Below are 23315 nucleotides of genomic sequence, written 5' to 3'. Positions count from 1 at the left end.
GGGCCTGTTTTCGCACTGTATCTCTAAACTAACCTAAACATCAAACAGTTTCAGATTACATATAAGGAACAAGCAAAAATAAAAATAAATGATTTAGATTCATATAACGCTCAATAATGGCAGTATTGCCTTGGAATATTTTTGGCTAAAATTTTCATTTGGTATTTATATTTATATTTGGTATTTATTTGGTATTTATATTTATAAGTTTTTATTAGCTTGGTTTCATCATGAAAAACAGTTCATTTCAAAAGTTTAGTGCAACATCTCAAGTGAAATGTTTAGTTTCCTTTATTGTCAGATATACCGAGGTACAGTGGAAAGCTTTTGTCGTGTACTGACAAGTCAACGCAAAGACAATGCATGATAACAATTAAGCCATCCACAGTGTACAGATACATGATAACGGGAATAACATGAATAATGTTTAGTGCAAGATGAAGCTAGTAACGTCCAAAAAGGGAAAATCTAATCTATGTAGCATACAACCAGAAATCTAGTGGTGGGGTAAATTTTAACACTTGGTTTAGGAAGGATCCAGTGAGGGATCATTCCCTTTGTGAACCACAGGTTAGCAGATCTTCACTGGTATACTAACGGCTAAATATAATTCGAGGATCCACCCCTTCCTGATCCTATACAACCCCGCCTTAAAAAACAGATCATAAATAAATTACCACCCACGTTACATAACAAAATACATCAAATGTGGATACCATAATGGGCCTGTCCCACTTACGCCACATTTTCGGCGACTGCTGGTACCCGTCATAGGTCGTCGCAGATCGCTGAAAATTTTCAACATGGTGAAAATCCAGCAGCGACCAGAAAGACACTAAGACTCTGGACGACTGAGGAGGAGACTCCTCACGACCGTACAGGCGACACCCTGGCGACATGTCGTGGGGTGAAGCCTGTATGGTCGCGAGTCGTCACCCAAAGAGTCGTACCTTATTCTGGTTGCCGCTGGATTTTAAACGACGTGCAACGGCCAATGACGGGTGCCGGCAGTCGCCAAAAAAGTTGCGTAAGTGGAACAGGCCCATTAGTTTCTGCAATTTAGAAATGCAGCCAACATGATCAGTTGTGAGGTGTGTAGGAAGGTACTGCAGATGCTGGTTTACACCAAACATAGACACACAATTCTGGAGTAACTCAGTGGGACAGGCAGCATCTCCGGATTGAAGGAATGGGTGACGTTTCAGGTCTGGAGAAGGGTCTCGACCCGAAACGTCACCCTTTCCTTCTATTCAGAGTTGCTGCCTGTATCGCTGAGTTACTCGAGCATCTTGTGTCTATGATCAATGCTTTTAAGATGAGGGGATTTAATAGGAATCTGAGGGGTAACCTGTTCACACAAAGGGTGGTGGTGGGTGTATGGAATGAGCTGGCAGAGGAGGTGGTTGAAGGAGGTACTATCGCAACTTGCAAGAAACACTTAGACGGGTACATAGATAGGACAGGTTTAGAGGTGATATGAGCCAAATACAGGCAGGTGGGACAAGTGTAGATGGGATATATTGGTTGATGTGTAGGGCCTTATCCACGCTGTGTAATTTTAATTATTCTTTTTCATCATTTTCTCCAGATAGGAGATAACATTCTCCAACATGACACGTTTGTTTATTAATTGTGTGCACAATGTAGTTAACAGTACTGTTGTTGTAAACATAAAGGTGGTGATATGTACGATTAATACACGTATCTGTCACATAGTCAGAAAATTGAATAACAATTTTTACCATTTTTAAGTGCCAGTATGCTGTACTGCCATAAAATAAAATACTGAATAAACATAAAATTAAAATATCACTAGAATTGTATTTTGCATGGCTCTTAAACATTAAGAGATTGCGAATGATGGTAAATGACTTTAGACTTTATGACTTTAGACTAGATTACTAGATATAGCGCGGCGATCACCCTGCACACTAACACTATCCGACACACTAGGAACAATGTACAATTATACCAAGCTTATTAACTAACCCTGAACATGTTTGGAGTGTGGGTGGAAACAGAAGCACCCGGAGAAAACCTACGCGCTCACAGGGAGAACGTACAAACTCCATACAGACAGCACCCGTAGTCAGGATCGAACCCGGGTCTCTGGCGCTGTGAGGCAGCAACTCTACCGCGACACCACTGTGCCGCCCCTGAGGGCACATGACTGGACCATATGCAAGCACTTCAACTTAAACAGCAGTTAAAGAAACATCATCCAAACGTAGATGGATGATGGATAAGGCTGCATATGGCTAGGCAAGAAAAGAGCCATTAACACTGCTATTTGTAAATTATAGCCTGAGATGGTGTAAAGTCCATGAATAAACTGCATTTATACAAGTGCGATTGAACCACAGCCCCCACTATGAAGGAATCTGCAAGGCTACCATAATGTACCACATTAAAAACAGATGGGCTCGACATTCTCCTGTGTAGCACAACATTTTCATGCATCGTGTGAGGGAATTTAACATAAAACGCCTTCTTTGTGTAAATATTGCTTACTACTGGAAATTCAATCTGGATTTGGCATCTGCATATACATGGTGCCTACTAGACTTGCCAATCTTAATAATTGGCACCAAATATTCAATTCTACTCCACATACAAGGTCGAGAGTTGGTGGAAGTCTCATACAGTGGTCCATATTTCAATGAAGGGTTATGTTAACTGGTGGGGATGTCCAGGTGCTGATCTTTATTCAGAAAGCCTTGTTTATAAAGATGCTCATTCATCATGATCACTGCCACTGATCTTGCCAACCCTACCCACACTCGCATAATCTGATCTCACAACCCTTTGGATCTCCTGTTTGGAGTCCCATCTCATCATTCAATGTCCTGCTTGGAGAGCTTAAAGAAGCAACCAGAGGAGAGACTGTTTATCGGAGGTCAAGGTGTCCACTATTGTAACAATACCATGTACATTTGAAACTACAATGGTTATTGATGAGAATTATTAGCCTTTGTTTCGTGTGGCCAGTTCAGTGCGGACAGGCAAGAGACCAGAGAGATGCAGTCAAGTACGCAAACAGTATATTCACGGTTTTGAAGATAATTATTTTGAATCAACAATTACAGAACAGTCTGAGGGTCTGAGCTATAGGGAGAGGTCGAGTATGCTGGGACTCTATTCCTTGGAGCGCAGGAAGATGAGGGGTGATCTTATAGAGGTGTATAAAATCATGAGAGAAACAGATCGGGTGGATGCACAGAGTCTCTTGCCCAGAGTAGGTGAATGAGGACCAGAGGACATAGGTTTAAGGTGAAGGGGAAAAGATTTAATAGGAATCTGAGGGGTAACTTTTTCACACAAAGGGTAGTGGGTGTATGGAACAAGCTGCCAGAGGAGGTATTTGGAGGCAGGGACTTTCCCAACATTTAAGAAACAGTTAGACAGGAGCATGGATAGGACATGTTTGGAAGGATATGGACCAAACACGTACAGGTGTGGCTAGTGTAGCTGGGACATGTTGGCCCGTGTGAGCAAGTCAGGCCGAAGGGCCTGTTTCCACACTGTATCACTCTATGACTCGATGACTAAATTAATGAGCGGATTCATAATTGATTTAATTTGTACCTGCAAATAGTTAAATGCACATTAGCTAACTCCACCAGGCCTATACTGTGGTAATGGGATGTTGCATCATGACCTGCTTTGGCAGGTAGACACTGCCTAGTCTACCATAGATGCCATCTTCCCTGACACTGAAGGCATTATTAGAAGATACTGCCTCAAAAAGGCAGCCAATATCATCAAAAATACTTTAAAAATCTGCACAATCGAATTTACTTTCCAGGCAAGTGTTTCCTGATTGCTATTCTACACAGCAAAACTGAAATATCAAGATTCTGTCTCCCTATTTTGTGGTTTACTCTGATGAAATTCGTTTTTCTGCTACTCACTAATTTTCCTGGATCGAATCATTTTAATTACCTCAATTAGAATCTTCCCTCGGTCTTATAAATTCAAGGGAAATATGTATCCTTCTTTGCAATTTAATGCTTCAGGCCCCATTATCATTCTGTTTCCTCTGAGACCAAAACATCTTTCCTAAAGATAGACACAAAGTGGCGGAGTAACCCAGCGGGTCAGGCAGCACCTTTGGAGAAAAAGATGGGTGGCGTTTTGGGTTGGAATCCTTGTTCTGAAGAAGGGTTCCAACCTGAAATGTCACACTTCCTTTTTCTCCAAAGATGCTGCCTGACCCGCTGAGTTACCCCCACCACCTTGTGTCTATCCTCAGTATAAACCAGCATCTGCAGTTCCTTCCTACATATATCTTTCCTGAATTTGGTTCCTAAAACTGAACACAGTCCTTCCGTTGAGGTCTGATGAACAGTCTATTCCAACTCCATTTTAAATTCTAACTCTCTTGAGCTGATTTCTGACATTTTATTAATTTTTACAATGATTTTCTTTCACTGCTTTAATGTTTAGTGGTACATCATCTCCTTCCACAACCTCCAACAAGCTCAGACTGTGCCCAATGTCACATAATTTCACATTTTCTCTTCCAAATGTTAGCTTCTTCCTGGTAGCTTGCCCATCCAACATTCAGTCAACCCTATATGTAACCCATTTTAAACATGTTGTCCTCGAAATTCATCCGCGTTGATTTTCTTGGCATTAAAACACTACTAGCAATCTCCCTAAAGCCACTGTAAAAAAACTGGAAATGAAAGGTGGGCAAGTATAGAAGGGAGAACGTGAAAGTGGGTGTAATGGGACATTTGGAAAAGGAAAGTCCTGAAAAAGTGGACAAAATGCCAACATGGACTTGTTGAGCTGAATTTCCCATTTCCATGCCAGTAACCTTCAGCCCAACGTGCCCACACCGAACAACATGTCCCATCTACACTAGTCCCACCTACCTGCATTTGGCCCATATCCCTCTAAACCCGTCCCATCCATGTACCTGTCTAAATATATCTTAAACGTTGCGATTCTATCTGTTCATGCATGTGTACACGTGCACATGTTCAGGGGAATGTTGGTGTTTGGGGTGGGGGGTGCAAGATACTTGAAAGAGAACAGCTGATCAAACTTTCATGGTAATCTCACACCCACACGGGCAATCAAAAGTCTTAGAACATACAGGCTGCATGCATGGGAGAACATTGTTCTGAAAAGTAATTCCCAGCTGCTGAAATTGCTCCTCGTTCCAGGCTCAGAAACCTTCCCCTTCCACCAGTCGCAGCTGATGTTGGCAGCAGCTGCACCTTATATTTCTCATTCTAATCTTACCCCTTGCGCATTGAGAGTATAATTTGTGGGAATTCTCGGCTACAGCACCGTTGACCCTCATGTCATGAAGAATAATTAGGCGACGAGGGACTTGCCGGTAAATTGTAGCATTTGGGACTGACTTTCATATGGAAAGTCAGTAAAACTGGGCTTCTGTCCCAACTCAATGCTCGGGAAGAGCATTTGTCCCGATCTTACAGCAACTTGTGGAATGTCGGGGCCTCCATTATGCCACGCGGGTTTCTTTAATTGAGTTTGCAAACCTTTGCGAAACAAACTCTCACAGCTGTTCAATGTGAGTTCTTCAAAGGAATTTGAAAAAATGAGCAGAAAAGCAAAAAGAATAAAGCAACATGCAGGTGTGATACTATTTTCCAGAGTATACTGTTTACATAAGATCATCTTAAAGTTTGTTAGTGCCAAAACAAAATTAAAACCAAAATGCAATTGTGTGGATTCAACAAAAAAAAAAATCTGGCTTGACCTTAAAATTCCAACAATGTCAGATCATTAAATTCTAACCCATACAATCTTTGACTTCCAGGCACATATGCCTAAGAGGATTAAGGCAAACATCCCAAAGCTTGGTTTCAACACCTTTAGAAAATCAAAATATATGAAATTCTAAGTTGGAGAACTAAAAAAAGGTCTGTGTGCTCTTGCCCAAAATGAAAAGTAGGTAAAGGTGTTTGTAGGTAATTACATTCCTAATTATCCTGTAACTAGTTATTGTCCGAGCTTAATATTTCAAGAATCCCCAGTCACTATTTCTTAAACACAATAGAAACCACTATGGTGGGACTAACTAAGTACCTTACGAGAATCAAATAAATCTTCTCAATTAAAGATCCTTTTAGTCTCTAGAGATACAGCGCAGAAACAGGCCCTTCGGCCCACCGAGACCACTTAGCACCATCCTACACACTAGGGACAATTTACAATGATTACTGAAGTCAATTAATCAACAAACCTGTAAATCTTTGGAGTGTGAGAGAAAACGGGAGCACGTGGAGTAAACCCACGCGGTCACAGGTACAAACTCCGTAGAGATAGACAAGATTGAAACCGGGTCTCTAGCACCGTAAAGGGCCTGTCCCACGAGCATGCAGCAAGTGCGACCAAACCGGAAGCGGGGGCCGCGCGGAGGTCGAGTGATCCCCGTACAGGGCCGTTCCCACCAGCATGCGCCTGCATGCGACGAGCGCGACCAAACCGGAAGCGGGGGCCGCGCGGAGGTCGAGTGAGTGACGTGAAGTTCGATCGAAGTCCGCGGGAAGTTCGCACATGACGTACGGCGTCGAGACGCTGCGTACGGCGTCGAGACGCTGCGTACGGCGTCGAGACGCTGTGCACGCCCGTCGAGGCGGTGCGTACGGTGTCGAGATGCTGTGCACGCCCGTCGAGACGCTGCGTACGGCGTCGAGACGCTGCGTACGGCGTCGAGACGCTGCGTACGGCGTCGAGACGCTGTGCACGCCCGTCGAGGCGGTGCGTACGGCGTCGAGGTGGCTTCGGGCCAGCAGGCCTTTGCCGCGCGGAATTTTTGAACACGATCAGTTTTTCGGAGCCCTGCGCGATGTCGGGACCAGCTCCGCACAACTCCATATGGCTCCGGCGATCGAAGTGGGACTGGCCCCGCGAGGCCGTACGGCTCAAGCGACCACGTTAGGTCGCGCTTGCCGCATGGAGTCGCATTCTCGTGGGACAGGCCCTTAAGGCAGCAACTCTACCGCTGCGCCACTGTGCCGCCCGTTATTAAGAGTAATGAAATTGATGAATCTAGTTTTCCTGTAGGAGGAATGTTTTGGTACAAGAACTAAACTTGATATCAATTCTCTCAATTCTAAACGTATCATGAGCTACATCATTAATACTGTTTGGAAGCCTGCTAGAAAATTTAGATGGTAGACACAAAATGCTGGAGTAACTCAGCATCTCAGGCAGCATCTCTGGAGAGAAGGAATGGGTGAAGTTTTGGGTCGTGACCCTTCTGCATGGATTGTTGATTGAAATTCAACCTATGCAGGACATTAAATATAATGCAAGATCTGAATTAAAATGCCCAGAAACTGTGTTGTGAATAAACACTGGGTTAAACAAAAAAAGCTAATTGGGGAATTTCGAGATCCGAAAATAGAAGGAGAAGGTACACATCTTGCAATCACGTAATTCAACAGCAAATGCAAGAATATGATGAATTAGGGCAACGGTCATCAAAGGTTGAACATCTAAAACAGGTTTTAAAAAAAAGAGGATTTTAAGAGAAATTACTTTAAATGTATCCATAGAACAGCGCTGATTAGCCATTTTGATTTATCAAGTTGAGTAGACCCAAGGGTGAGGTGCCAGACCAAATAATTAGAAACCAGCCACATATTGAATGTCAAGCAGGGAGTAATTTTAGAGGATAAGGAACAAGGAACTGCAGATGCTAGTTTATTTAAAAAAAAGACACAACACGTTGGAGTAACTAAGCTGATTTTACTTCGGAGTCACGTGAGTGACTACGTGAAGAACCCCGCCAGGACGCATGCGTGTCATATCGCTACACGCATTGCGAAACAGTCAGGCGGGGTGGAACGACGTTCCCCCGCAGCGGCAGTTTAAAAGCCGGAACCTGCAGGTAAGAGTTACTCTGCGGTCTTTTTGTGTTTCCCATACCGATTTACAGGTGGGGAGCATGGACAAGTCGAAGAAAGCAACAAGGGCTGTGACAAAGCTGGTGGGGGAGGACCGCGGAGTAGCGGGCAGCCAGCAGCGGCCAGCGACACTTGAATCACCTATAATGGGATCAGCTGTGCCCGATGTCGCCTCCGCACCGGCCAGATCCACTCCGCGGCCGGGCGGTAAGGCAAGACAAAAAACTAACAAAGTCGTGGACTCAGATGAGTCTGACTTTGAGCAGCCGCGGGCGGCCAGCGACCGTGAGCGCTGGAGCCGGATGGAGCGGTGTGTGGAGCATTTGCTCCAACGTGACAGGCTCCGGGAGATGGAGTCGAGTCACTGTGGGCTCTATGTAAAACCCACAGCAGCACCTCTTGTAGGGCTGCACAATGCTTCTCCCTCATCAGAGGGGAGCACTGGGGGTCAGTACTGGGCTGATCCTGAAGAGTGGTTTGCAGAAGAGAAATCAAGTGTGCAGGGGATGCAGGAACGAGAAAATCTGCTGGATATGGTGTCCAACTTCATACAGCCAGACCAGACTGGCCAAAACCTGGAGCAAAAACTAGCTGCCAGTATAGATTATATGTCCTTTAACCAGCTACAAGAACAGGCTGTATTGGACACCACGTCAAGACACCTGGCACCGGGTAACTGTATATCCCTGAATGTTCCTGTGGTAAATACTTGTATATGGAAACATATTGGAATAGGAGTTAGAGGCATGGATATCAAACTCCAAAAGGTATTAAAACTCCTAACAGCAGGGATAACAGCATTCACCCGCACAGTGGATGAGAAGGACATGTCCTAGCAATGTTACAAAATTTTGAGATTTTAAAAATCAAGTCTGTAATTTATCCCATCAGATAAAGCATAAAAATAAGTTTAATTTGACACCTAATTCACTTTCATATCTCAAGTATTTAAAAAGTTATGGCCATTTTCATACTGGGAAATGAGCATCTTGTTCCCTATTGATTTTCTATGGACATAACAAAAAAGCTGTGATCGTGAACAGTCAAAAGCCCATAACCTTCTTAAAAATTAAGAGAACTGAATGAAATTTTCAGTTATCATAGATTGAACCATTCTGAAACAAATATAAAATAATCTTACTTGGATGACCTGAAATTAAAGCATATAATTAGTTAGTTACCTAATTGTAGCTAATTTCAGACTTCAATTACTAGATCTAAACATCTATCCATTTCTTAATAAATGATTAACATTTTTAAATAGCCTAAATGTCCAAATAATATTCACAAATAATTCACAATAAAACATGATTTTTAAATCTCATTTACATTAATTTATAGGCCAAATGGAAGGAATTTAGTGTTTAATTGCTGTAAATAAATGCCCATTTAAATCAGCTTTCCAGTGGGTCCCTGTGGAACGCGCTGGTTTAGAACGTTCACATTGCGGTAGATTTGTGCCCCAAATGCCGAGAAAAATACTGCGCGATATAATGGGCCCAAATTGAGCTACTCGCAATATTAAACTTAGTATAAAGGGATCTTTAGAAGCCCTTTTTAATGTAAAAATATACAACCTAACTTCTGCTATTTGCTTTATGAGATCCTGCGGTAGCTGGCGGTCGCGGGTTTAGAGATTGATTTTTAAACTACTATAACTATTATTCAAGGCCTTTAAACCTAATAATAGCTTTTGCGACGGGGTCTTCCAGCGATTTTTCGTTAATAATTAACTAGGCTGAACATTTTCGATTGGAACAGCTTAGAGAAAATCGCGTTTTAAACCCGCCCCCTCTAAACGGCGCCAAAATCGCGCACACCCTCAGCAGCAGATCTTCAACGACGCTTCAGGTAGGCTTTGCAACATACCTACATGTCCCAGGACCAACAGGATGCACTGGCACTGCTTTGCAACTCAATATGAGATAAACAGCATCAGGAAGAGTGCCATCCAACCTACTTTAAACCCGAAATTCGCGGGTCTGTGCTAACCTGGAAACATAAAATCACCAATACTACTATTTGGAGGTAACCTATCAAAGCAAGTCAAGGAGCTCGATGAGGAAGCAAAAACCCTGGGACTCATAAAAGGGACTTCATCAAAAACCCACTACGGCCATAGACAGCACCCTTACGCACCGACCAGTAGAACAAGACCGACTGGTGAAAGCTCGAAGGTCCGGTACACCGAACACGAGTCCTTTTTAGGCCATGGCCCAGGCCGGCCTTCTTGGAAGATACGCAAACCTCCAACATCAACCAAACCACAAACCCAGACACCACCGCCTCAACATCAATGAAGGATTTACAAAAAGAAGTAAACCTGCCACTGGTAACTATGGAGGTAGGTGGGTCTGGTTCCCTACAAATTGCAGGGAGCATGGAGGTTGGGGGGAGATTACACTCCTTTCTGGATGCATGGAGCATGTTAACTACCGATACTTATATTTTAAGCAGTATCCAGGGATATACAATAGAATTTATACACAAGTACAGCCCTCCAGTTCAACATATACCGAACCGAATGATCGTACTTTCCGGTAAAGAAAAATCAGAAGCGCATGCTGAACTGGAGCGGGTTTACGCAAAAGGGGTAATTGAAAAATCCCACCACGAACCGCTAGAATTCGTGTCCAATATCTTTACCAAAAACAAAAAAGATGGTGGTTGTCGCATCATCATAGATCTGACCAAATTGAATACATTTGTACAATATATTCATTTTAAAATGGAAACCTTTGTTACTGCTAAACAATTGATTTCCAAAGGTTACTTCATGGCTAGCATCGATTTAAAAGATGCTTACTATTCAGTGCCTATACGAGGTGACCACAGATGTTACTTAAAATTCAACTGGATGGGACAGCACTGGCAGTATAGAGCGCTGCCAAATGAGTTAACATCAGCCCCCAGGCTGTTCACTAAAATTTTGAAACCAGCCCTAGCGTTTCTACGGAAACAAAAACACATGGTCATGGCATATCTAGATGACATACTAATTGTGGGCAAAACTTTGGAATTGGCCAAACAAACACTGTAACAGCCACAAAACAGTTATTTGAAAAACTGGGGTTTATTATCCATCCAGTTAAATCTAAATTAACGCCTTCCACTACTATGGACTATTTGGGGTTCACCATTGACTCAGTTCACATGTCGGTGACTTTGCCAAAGGGAAAGGCTATAGACTTAATAGAGGCTTGCAATAACCTCATTGACATCAGTAAACTGTCCATCAGATTGGTAGCAAAAGTAATTGGCAAAATGGTGGCTGCTTTTCCAGCCACACAATTTGGACCTTTACATTACCAAAATTTACAGAGAGCAAAAATACAAGCACTCAAAATCAATGCTGGTCATTTTGACAGACCAATGAAGCTACCAATCAAAGCTATAATGGAACTAAAATGGTGGATAGATAACATTTGGCTTTGTTTCAATCCAATCATTATCAGCAACCCTTCTATGGTGCTACAAACTGATGCCAATGCACTTGGTTGGGGTGCCACCAATTCCATCTCCAGCTGTGGAGGTAGATGGACTGCTCAGGAGGCATCATTATTACTAACACTGGGCATAAACTACCTGGAAATGTTGGGTGCATTCTATGGCCTAAAGTCATATTGTACTGGGTCATATCACCAGCATGTTAAACTACAGATTGACAATACCACCGTGGTAGCATATATCAACCACATGGGTGGAAACAAATCGACATCATGTGACAATCTGGCTAATATAATTTGGCAGTGGTATATCCAGAGAGATATTTGGATATCAGCTACTTACCTACCAGGTAAACTAAATTTAGTGGCAGACACCAGGTCACGCAAATTTAATGAAAACACCGAATGGATGTTGAATAAAAAGTATTTGCTGATATTACAGCACGATATGGAACACCAGATATCGATCTATTCGCATCCAGGCTTAATCACCAGTTATCAAACTATGTTTCGTGGGAACCAGACCCTGGGGCAGCGGCGACAGATGCATTTTCGCTGCATTGGGGGAAATTGTTTATTTATGCATTCCCTCCTTTCTGCCTCATCAGTCGGGTATTAAGGAAAATACAGCAAGACTCTGCGTCTGGTATTTTGGTAGTACCCGATTGGCCTACTCAACCATGGTTCCCAGTGATACTGAACATAGTATTAGAACCATGTATCACCATCCCGAATAGACCAGACTTATTGGTTCATCCCGTAACAAGGGATAGCCACCCATGCCATAACTATTTGAATTTATTAATTTGTAGAGTTTAAAAATACCACTACTACAGCTGGGACTGATGGACCGAACAGTGAACATGATTTTGGCGGCCCACAGACAGTCCACCAAAAAACAGTATCTGGTCTATATCAGGAAGTGGGAGATGTATTGTCACAAACACAGCATCACCTACAGAGATATGAACATCCCGTCTGTTCTGGAATACCTGGCAGGCCTACATTATGATGAGGGGCTCAGTTATAGTGCCATCAACTGCGCCAGAAGTGCCCTATCAACTTATCTATGGCAAGGGACAGAGCGTCACTCTGTTGGGACTCACCCACTGGTAACTAAACTTATGAGGGGAATTTTTAATACCAATCCCCCAAGAACCAGGTACTCTCAAATATGGGATGCGAGTATTGTCCTGAAGATGCTCAGGAATTGGTCTCCAGCAACAGCTCTGTCCCTACATAGACTGACATTAAAAACAGTCATGCTAATGGCATTGGTCACGGCACAAAGGGTACAGTCATTACATAAATTAAGACTGGACAACATGACTTCTTCATCTGAAAATATTACGTTTCATATTTATGAATTAGTAAAACAGAACAGACAGGGATCAGGTCTTTAGGTCTTACCCAACAGATGATCGTTTCTGTATAGTAAGACATTTGTCGTTATACATGGAGAACACGAAAATCATCAGAAGCAATGAGAAGGCACTTTTAGTCAGCCATAAGCAACCACACAAAAGAGTGATGGTCCAGACCATCTCAAGATGGCTGAAACAGGTTCTAATACAGGCTGGGGTGGATACTAATATTTTTAAATCTCATTCCACCAGGGCTGCAGCTACATCGGCAGCTATGCAGTTGGATGTACCAATGGACCAAATCCTCAAGGCAGTAGGATGGTCAGGGGAAAAAACATTCCAACTATTTTATCATAAACCAGTCATTAAACCTGGAACGTTTGCAGAAACAATTTTAAGTTCTATAATTTAATTTACCCCATAAATAGGGGCTATAATTTTGTGTTAATAAATTTCATGGATTTCAATGTCGGATTCATGTCTAAATTATGTTGACACATTTCCTCCGACAGTCATTAAGGCAGATGTGATGCATGGACTCGTTTCCACGGCATGAAATCACAGAGCTTTGAAATCTTCACGTAGTCACTCACGTGACTCCGAAGTAAAATGGTAAGATTAAACGAGAACTTACCAGTTCGAAGTTTGATCGTTATTTTATGAGGAGTACGTTGAGGGTATACGTGCCCTCCACTCCCACCCATGATCATATACTCAACTGGTATTTCTTCTCTAATCTTACTATGTTTAAGTCATTACAGTTATCTGTGATTTCACACCGCTGCTTTCAAGAATGACACGCATGCGTCCTGGCAGGGTTCTTCACGTATTCCCTCAACGTACTCCTCATAAAATAACGATCAAACTTCGAACTGGTAAGTTCTCGTTTAATCTTACTATTATGCAGCATTATCGGAGAACATGGATAGGTGACATTTCGTATCAGGACGTAAGCTCCTGACCCAAAAAATTACCAAATCCATGTTTTCCAGAGATGCTGCCTAACAGCAGCACTTACTCCAGCACTTTGTCTCTTTTTTTAGTGGAATAGAACTTGTGTATATATGAAATAAAACTACTGGTTCGGACATGTCGCTGGAAATAGAAACAGAATAAACATTACACGTCTATGGCTTTTCTTCAGAACACAACACTGACAAAACCAAGGAGAAAGGCAGATATCATTGAGTATGAGCAGGCGGAGAGAAATCTCATCAGGCACGGAGGGAATATTGTCTTCAAAGTGGGCATCCTTGTAAAGAACTGAATGGTGGTTGAACAACAGAATACTTTGCATGCCAGAAATCTGAAATAAAAACAGAAAGTACAGGATATACTCCAGCTTCTGTGGAAAGAGAAAAACTATTCATATTTAAGACCGTTATCAACACTTACCTTATAATGTCTTCTTTTGTAACATTTTTAAACGGTGTACACATTTCCTAACTACAGGAACATTTGATTTTTGATAATCCATTGGTACAAGTAGTCAGGACAGATTTATGTCCACTGAGATGACAAATTATTGCTGATAGTGCTTGTGAAAGAGGTTAAGATGTGGAACCTACAATGACTCACATTTGTACTCTGCCATCTGTCTTCCTGCGATACCTTCTCTTCTTCTGACCCATTATACAACCACCGCTCTTGTCATAAGTATGGCAACTGAACCATCCTGCCGCAACCAGAGAGCAGTCCTGAACTATTATCTACCTCATCGGGGACCTTCGGACTATCTTTGATCAGACTTTACTGGTTTTACCTTGCACTATGCCCTATTATGCTTCTGTACACTGCGAATGGCTCGATTGTAATCACGTATTGCCTTTCTGCTGACTGGTTAGCACGCAACAAAAGCCTTTCACTGTACCGCGGTACATGTGACAATAAACTAAACTGAACCAAACTACACAAGTTGCTCTTTAATAATCCTAAACAAAATCTCCTGACGTGCTTGATGCACAATGCTGCAGTTTTAGTGTGACACATCTGTATATAATAAGAGATCCTGTATGTGCCACGCTACATATTAAATGTGTACCGTAGGACAATAAATCTCTCTGTGGGAGAAAATGCAAAAATGTCATTCTTTCCAATTAGCCCCTGTAAGAAACGTACCTTTATTAATTCACTGAAAGATAGCCTTTTGTAATGAACCCACAGAAAAAAAAACAACTATGCAAAGGCTTGTAATTTCTACCAAACACATGAGTGGTTTTATCTTTCAAAGCAGTGTTAACAATTATTTTCACTTCAGAGTTTAGACATACGAGACCACAACCTAGGAAAATGTAAGGATTAATTAACGTCTCTGAAGTTGATAAACTTTATCATGCAGTCGCCTGAAAGATGTTGAACTACTGTTCCTTCCAGGATCTCAGGGACCCGAGACCTTTTTTTTTCTCCTCAGCTGTATTATGTTACTCATTACTTTGTGTTACAGTCAGCCCATACCTCACGAGCATAGACAGGGACCCCGTTCTCCATAAGTGCACCACCTTATGACCTGGAATTTCGAACAAATGTGTCTGGTATTTTTGTCTGCACTCCACTGCAGACTTTTGATCTGAACATGCTCACTTTCCTGTATGGTTGTTGTTAACTCCTGCTTTTCAAATTTGCCTTGATCGTGCAAGCGAGATCAAAATTGACCCTCCACACCTCAAAACACATGCACTCACCTCATCGGAAAGGGTGTGGGGGGGGGGGGGGGGGGGCGGGTGGAAATCCTGCCAGCCCTCCTTCATCCAAACTCTACCGCAGTGCCACTGTGCTGCCCTTGGTAATGCACCTAATGGGAAAAGATGAATACAGTCAGAACCTTCAATTCAGGGTAGAAATGACAAAGACTAGAGAGACGAGTTTTAAGGTGAGAGGGGCAGAAGTTAAAGGAAATGTGTGGGGCATTTTTTTTAAACAGAGAGCTGTGGGTGCCAACTGATCCCAGAGATGACAAAGATGGGCAATTGTGGAAGCTGGTTTTGAAAGTACAGAATTTTTTCAAGAAGTAATTGAAAAATGTTATCACTGATTCAATTGATTGCAGGGTGCAATAAAATTCCTTGTTCACATGAAGCTCATCGAACAAACTGTATACATCCAGTAATGATAGCTAAAACAATGAGGGCAAACCAGAAAAATGGTGCAAGATCATAGTGCAAAAGAATATCAAAATGTCAAACAGAATAACTAAAAGAGGTAGCGTTGAAAGTAAGAGAACGTGGCAGCATCTCTGGGAACGGGGAGTGAAAGGAGTGTCTGGCTCAAGAATCGGACGGCAGTGGGGAGAACGCTGTATCTCATGTCTGGACTTTGAGCTTGCAAGCTCCAGTATCTTCTCCCAAAAGATTGAAGAGAGAATAGGGAATGTCCAAAGTTGCAAGCATATCTTGATGATGATATTTCCAACCTTCGTCAGTGCTGGAAAATACCAACCCCAGCAAGTCAGAGAGAACCACCAGAATTGAGACCCAATGAACTTCAGTGCTAATGCACACATAAGCAACACATTTGCTAGACGTGTACCACAAATTGGAAGTAGAGACAAGAAATATTAAGAAAAAAAGATCATTAGTTGTCTTTAAGTTATAAAGAGGTAAAGTGAGAACAAGATACTTGTTTAAGTAAATCATTGATATAGATATAATATGTATTAAGGGAGCAAAAAGTCATATTTTCAAGTTTTCTGATAATACTATACCGAATGGAACGGTGAACACCAATGAGATGTAGAGACTTCATGGGGATATGGATAACTGAATGAATAGATGAAAATCTAGCAGATGAAACACAATGGTTCAATTCAATCGCACTTTATTGTCACATGTATCTAAGTACAGTGAAATCCCTTTTTTGGTGTACACGGTTCAGCGACAATCCTACTATACAATCGGCATAGTCAGACTAATGCCCCTGTCCCACTTAGGAAACCTGAACGGAAACCTGAACGGAAACCTCTGGAGACTTTGCGCCACACCCAAGGTTTCCGTGCGGTTCCCGGAGGTTTTTGTCAGTCTCCCTACCTGCTTCCACTACCTGCAACCTCCAGCAACCACCTGCAACCTCCGGGAACCGCACGGAAACCTTGGGTGGGGCGCAAAGTCTCTAGAGGTTTCTGTTCAGGTTTCCTAAGTGGGACAGGGGCATTAGTATAAGGGTGTAACATGGCAGATCGTACTGAGACCATACACAAGAGTCACCACGTTTCAGGCCCCAACTTGTACTCTTCATGTCTGAAATTATGTTTTAAAATTGTCACGGTGGCAGCACTGGGTCAGAGTGCAGGGGTCACCCTGGCCACTGGATGTGTCGATGACCTGCTCTGCTGCTCTCGCTGTTCCATGCCGCTGAAGGCCGCGTCCGTTCCACACACTCGGCCACTGGGGGTGGTGCCCGATCTAATTGAGCTCCAGGCTGCTGCCAGGCCTCCAGCAGCCCATTCCACTCGACCCACATCGGCCCAAAACGCATTGCTACACTACGCCATTGTGCCTCCCATATATTTTACCCTTTATAATGAGAGGAATTTAATGCAGAAGTTCATTGCAATTGTCTAGGGCCTGGATGAAACCCGCACCTGCAGTATGGGGTACTATTATGGTATCCTTGGCTCAAGGATTTACTTGGTTCAGAGGGGTTGCCAAGATTCACTTGACTGGTTCCAGTGATGGAGAGTTTGCAGTATGAAGAGAGATTGAGGAGAATGTGAATGCATTCCCTGGAGCTTAAAAGAATGAGAGGAGATCGCATAAAAACATTAAATATCTTAAAAGGTTTGACAGGCTGGTTGCAGAGAAGATGCTTCTGAGGACTGAGGAGAGCAGAACTAGGGGGTCTAGTCTAGTTTCAGAATATAAAGCGAGCCATTTAAAGCTGACTGAGATGAGGAGAGATTTCCCGAGGGGACGGTGAACCTTTGGAATTCTCTACCCGGGAGGCCTGTGGAGGCTTATTTGTAGCACGCATTCAAAACACAGATCACCTGATCTCCATTTGTCAAGGAAATCAAGGGCCACGGAGATAGTTTCCTCGTCTGTTGTTGACAAGGTGCTGGCGTGTGTAATCAGGGAAGAAATAGCAAACCATTTAGAGCAGCTCAATGAAGTCAAAACAAGTCAACATGTTATGAAAGATAAATTGGGTTTGACTACTTTACAAGCGTTTTTCGATGGTGTAACACGCAGAGAAGACATACCTCGGGAATTTTCTACCCCGGAGGGTTATGGAGACATGATCACTGCTGGTGTTTAAAGAGGGAGCAAACAAATGCTTGAAAGATCAGGCAATTGAAGATGATGGGACATTGGCACTGAAGATGAGATGAGGACTGAGTTTAGTTTAGTTTGGTTTAGAGATACAGCGTGGAAACAGGCCCTTCTGCCCACTGAGTCCACGCCGACCAGTGATCCCTGCACACTAGCACTATCCTACACACTGGGAACAATTTAAAATTATACCCAGCCAATTAACCTACAAACTTGTATGTCTTTGAAGTGTGTGCGGAAACCGGAGATTCCGGAGAAATCCCACGCAGGTCACGGGGACAACATACAAACTGCATCCAATTGCAAGCAAATGTAGTCAGGATTGAACCCGGATCTCTGGCGCTATAAGGCGGCAACTCTATCGCTGTGCCACCGTGCCGCCCAGCCATAGTTCTTCCACTTCATGTGCAAGTGACGAATAAAACTGATATTGATATTGATATTGATCTACCTTGTGGGCAGATCAGCCAGGATCATAACAAAAATTGGTAAGGCAGATTCAACTATTTGTAGGGCTACTAATCTATCTATACATAACTAAAGCTCTGATCATGTGCTCTTCCGGTTTGCGCGGTTTATCTATTTGCGCAAAAATGGTACACAATAGCGCTGCAATTTTTCGCCAGCTCACTCATCGTTCTCCTGTGCTGCGAGTGCAACAAGTTTTGTTTCGATTGGTGGTATATTGTATATTAGCGAGGTTTAAAATTCATAAAAACTGCGTGCGCAGATCGATCTCCTCTGCGCGGATTAGTCTCTTCCCCTGTGGGGAATAGAGGGAGAGGAGGGCAGTGGGGGAGGTGAGGAGGGATAGTGGGGGGGGCATGGGGAGGTGAGGAGTGGGGGAGGTGAGGGAAAGAGGGAAAGGAGGGGGGTACGGAGAGGAGTTAGGGAGGGAGGGAGGGAGGGAGGGAGTGACAGAGGGTAGGGGAAAGGAGGAGAGAGTGGTGAGGGAGGGATTGGTGGAGGGGAGGAGGAGAGGAGTGGGGAGGTGAGGGATAGAGGGAAAGGAGGGGGGTACAGAGAGGAGTTAGGGAGGGAGGGAGAGAGGGAGGGAGGGAGTGACAGAGGGTAGGGGAAAGGAGAAAGAGAGAGTGGTGAGGGGGGGATTGGTGGAGGGGAGAAGGAGAGGGGAAATAATAGGGACGGTGAAGATGAGGGGGAGAGAGTGCTAGGGATGAGGGGAAATGAGCTGCACCTGTGCAGTTGGGGGCTATGGGTGAGTGGTGGAATATTGCGTTGGTTGACCAAGCCTCCTGTGAAAGATGGAAAAGGTGATACCAAAGATCTAAAATCTTTATATTCAACACCAAAACATCCCCCCACAGTGATTCCCACTGTGGGGGAAGGCACAAAGTCCAGTCCCCATCCTCTTGTCCACCCATAGTCGGGCCTATTGAGGCCTCCACAGTCGCCGCCACGGCGCCCGATGTTCTCGCCGGGTGATGGTACTCCGGCGTCGGGAGAACCCCCAGCAGCATGGGGTGCCAGGAACGGCCGCCTTCCCACCGGAGCCTGCAGCTTCCAAGCCAACAGACCGCGCCGGACGGAGCTCCGCACACTGGTGATCTCGGCGAGATGTAAGTTCAACGTCGCAGCTGGCCGCTCCGCAGAACCGCGGCTCCATGATGTTTTCCTCGGCGGTACCAAGCATACTGGAGTCCCAGCGCGGCGACCCAGGAAAGGCATCGCCCGCTCCGCAATAGCGCTCCAGCGCTGCACTGCCGCCAAAGCCAATGTTCTGCGCCGCCGCCGCCAACGCCGACGTTCTGCGCCGCCGCCAACGCCGATGTTCTGGCCATAATGTTCTATAATTTTACAATACTCCCTCCATTACTTATTTAAGTGCCAGCCTAAACAATGAATGTTAATGTTCATTATTTTGCTGGACAAGTTCTGCAAGCATTGTCAGACCAAAATATCCTAGAGTTATGCCATAAGATAAATGTAGAATTAAGTCAAGGGATAATTTTAAGGCGGAGATTGGTAGATTGGTAGATTTTGATTAGTACAGGTTATGGGAAGAAGGCAGGAGAATGAGGTTGAAAGGGAAAGATAGATCAGCCGTGATACAATGGCAGAGTAGGCTTAATGGGCTGAATGGCCTAATTCTGCTCCTATAAAAATGAATATAACTCCCTCCATGTTGCTCACTAAACATTGCTAAATCACATTGCTAATGAGACAATGCACACTAATATCGTGATATGACATTTCACTTTTCCTTTCTTGTTATTCTGATGTAACCTGTTGAAATATCGATGTTTAACTGTGGAATTGTGCACAGCATTGTATCAAACTGTTGGCCCTGATTTGTTCTGGCCTTTCCTCACCTCCAATTTGTTTCCCTGCCTCCCCCCCTCCCCCCCCCCCCCCCCCCCCGCCCCCCCAACCTCTACATGAGTTGTAAAAAAATAAACAAGTCCGCTTCAAATGGAATAAAGACTTAATTTCATAGTTTCCAATTTATTATCCTTCCCTTCTTGAGACCAGTGACATCCTGTTAAAACGAGAAAGGCCTGGGGTAGAGTTGCTGCCTCACAGCGCCAGAGACCCAGGTTCACTCCTGGCTACAGGTGCTGTCTGTACGGAGTTTGTACGTTCACTCTATGACAGCGTGGGTTTCCTCCGGGTACTCCGGTTTCCTCCCACACTCAAAAGACGTAGTTTTGGAGGTTTATTGCCGTTGATAAAAAAAATGTAAGCTGTTCCTAGTGTGTAGGATAGCGTTAGCATACAGGGCTCGCTGGTTGGTGCAGTCTCGGTTCCTTTCCACTCGTCACTTTAATTTCATGTTTCATGTATCTTGTATTTTATGACGTTGGCAGATCAATTTCCCCCACGGGATAATTAAAGTTCTATCGTATCGTACCATATCTTATAGTTTCCACGCTGTATCTCGAAAGAAAGGAAATCTCCATGGTTATATTAATATCATTACCACTGGATTCATCACCTCATCACTGGAGCTTTCACTTCACTGTGATTACCTTAGATATGGATACCTGTCAATATAGTTATCTTGCTGCCCATTATAGCATGTTGCCAAATAAAAAATTAAAATAGAGGAGAGTGTTGGAGTAACTCAGCATCTCTCGGAAGACATGGATGCTAGATGTTTCCATTCGCAACCTTTCTTCAGACGAATAGATTAAAACAAATACTTTTATTTCAACTTATCCAATTCAATATCAGTTTAGTTTAGTTCACTTTAGTGATACAGCATGAAAACAGGCTCTTCGGCCCACACCGACCAGTGATCCACCCGTCCAATAGCACTATCTTGCACGCTAGGGACAATTTACAATTTTACCGAACCCAATTAACCTGTACATCTTTGGACTGTGGGAGGAAACCGAGCACCCAGAGAAAGCCCACATGGTCACAGGGAGAACGTATAAACACCATACAGTCAGCACCCATGGTCAGGATCGAACCTGGGTCTCTGGTGCTGTGAGGCAGCAACTCTATCGCTGCACCACTGTGCCGGCCATATATTTTATCATTGAAGGATTGGTTCTCACAGGGAGTGTAGAACCTCAAATTATAATTATAGTTTAGTATATAGGGATTTAAGCACATTAATTACATTTCCACCCAAATTAGCATGTTGTTAATGGCTTGAAACATTATTAAAAAGGCAATCCTTGAATGTTTTTACGATTGTCAACGTTTAGGAAATGAAGGCATGGCAAATTTGTTTGCCTGAATATCAAAAGATTTTATGTTAAACACTTCAGATTATGACAAAAATAAATATATGGAACCGTAGAGCCGCATCAAATTATGAGAATTAATGTCTCAGAAGGAGTTTCACTTCAGTGTTATTAAGATGGAAAATTACACTCCAGTTCATTGTCAATATGCTACGTACAAATGCTCTACTGCAGATGAAAATAAATACGTCGAGATTTAATAAAACTGCTGGCTTTGAATATGCTTCGGTGTACTGAAACGTTGTCAAATTAAACTCTCGTACAAAATTCCCTTTGTGCACAAAATGTTTGTCCATTGCAAACGCGACGAAAAATGAAAATCTTGTGTTAACTTGTTGCATAAAATTAAACAGTGACTCGTCAACAATAGGTTCCGTTCGGCAGCTTAATATTTCATAGGCTGTAATTATTCTTTAACTGTTAGAATGTACTGTCCCCATGGAACTAATTACAGAAAAGCAATCATACCGAGAAAATATAAACAATTCTTCAAGCACGTAAATGGTTTCTGCTGTTAAATGTTAAGAGGTTTGTACTGCAGGTATTCATAGCAATCATTTGATCTGGTTCATGAAATACTAATTTGATTTGGGTTTTGCTATATTAGATAATTATGATGCACAATCATAGCTGTAAAAAAAAAAAGGATAGCCGCAAGCTCTGAAAATAAAGATCTATTAATCAGCAGAACAGTAATCCAGCAAATTTCAAGACAAGAACAAAAGTAGGGTTTGTTATAAATCTAAATGATAAAGCTTCTGGCAAAGACAGTGCACTTAATTGAGAAAATCTGTTTGTGCCAAAAGCACAGCTTTCCCCCGTGTTAGCATCGTATGTATCCTAACTAGAGGTTAAAATAATTAGCCCACAGCTAACCAGTTTCCATGACATGGCTTCTCACGACAAACAAAGCTCAAAATCTGATTCAGGTCAGAGGCCACACAGTTACTAAAACGGGGAGGGAGGGAGGGGTGGGGGGCAGACTCGGTCTACCTCTGATACTGCTAATGGGATGCTTCAGTCTAAACAGATGCAAATGCTAGTGATATAATTTTCTTTCGATCCTGGCAATTGTCGCTTTACGTTGCAGCGTAAATGGTTTAACCTCATTCAAAATGGGGGAGGGTGAAGAAGTTTTATGGCGATATGAAAATTATCATATTTGCGGGATTTGTTTCACCTTCCTGTTGTCAGTGAATTACTATGCATCCCCCCCCCCCCCCCCCCTTATGAGTGAGTAGCTTACTGTTAGCAAATAATGAAAAGGCAATTACAGGAAGCTGTGTTCATATTACACTGTTCATTTTATGCAGACTGTAATTATTCTCAATGGTCCAGGCTTACTGTACCATGTAAGTGGCACTAAGGAAGAAAATGGAGTGGGCTGGTGCATAGAAAATTGCAAATGTCACAGATACCTTTATCATCACTGCTGGATTTCTAAGATTAAAAAAAGAGCAATAAAAAGACTCTCTATGTGTAGCACACTCTTTGCAGCAAGCTGTTGTGTTGACTGAAGTAGCAGTGGCACAAAAATTTCAGACAGCACTTTTGTTCTTTCAAATAATTCCCCCAAGACAGTACTTTCAGCCACTGACTGCATGGGAACAAAGTCATGGAAATATTCCCTTTG

Source organism: Amblyraja radiata, chromosome 17, assembly GCF_010909765.2.
Source record: "Amblyraja radiata isolate CabotCenter1 chromosome 17, sAmbRad1.1.pri, whole genome shotgun sequence".
NCBI lineage: Eukaryota > Metazoa > Chordata > Chondrichthyes > Rajiformes > Rajidae > Amblyraja > Amblyraja radiata.
Note: the sequence above shows the minus strand (reverse complement) of the source record.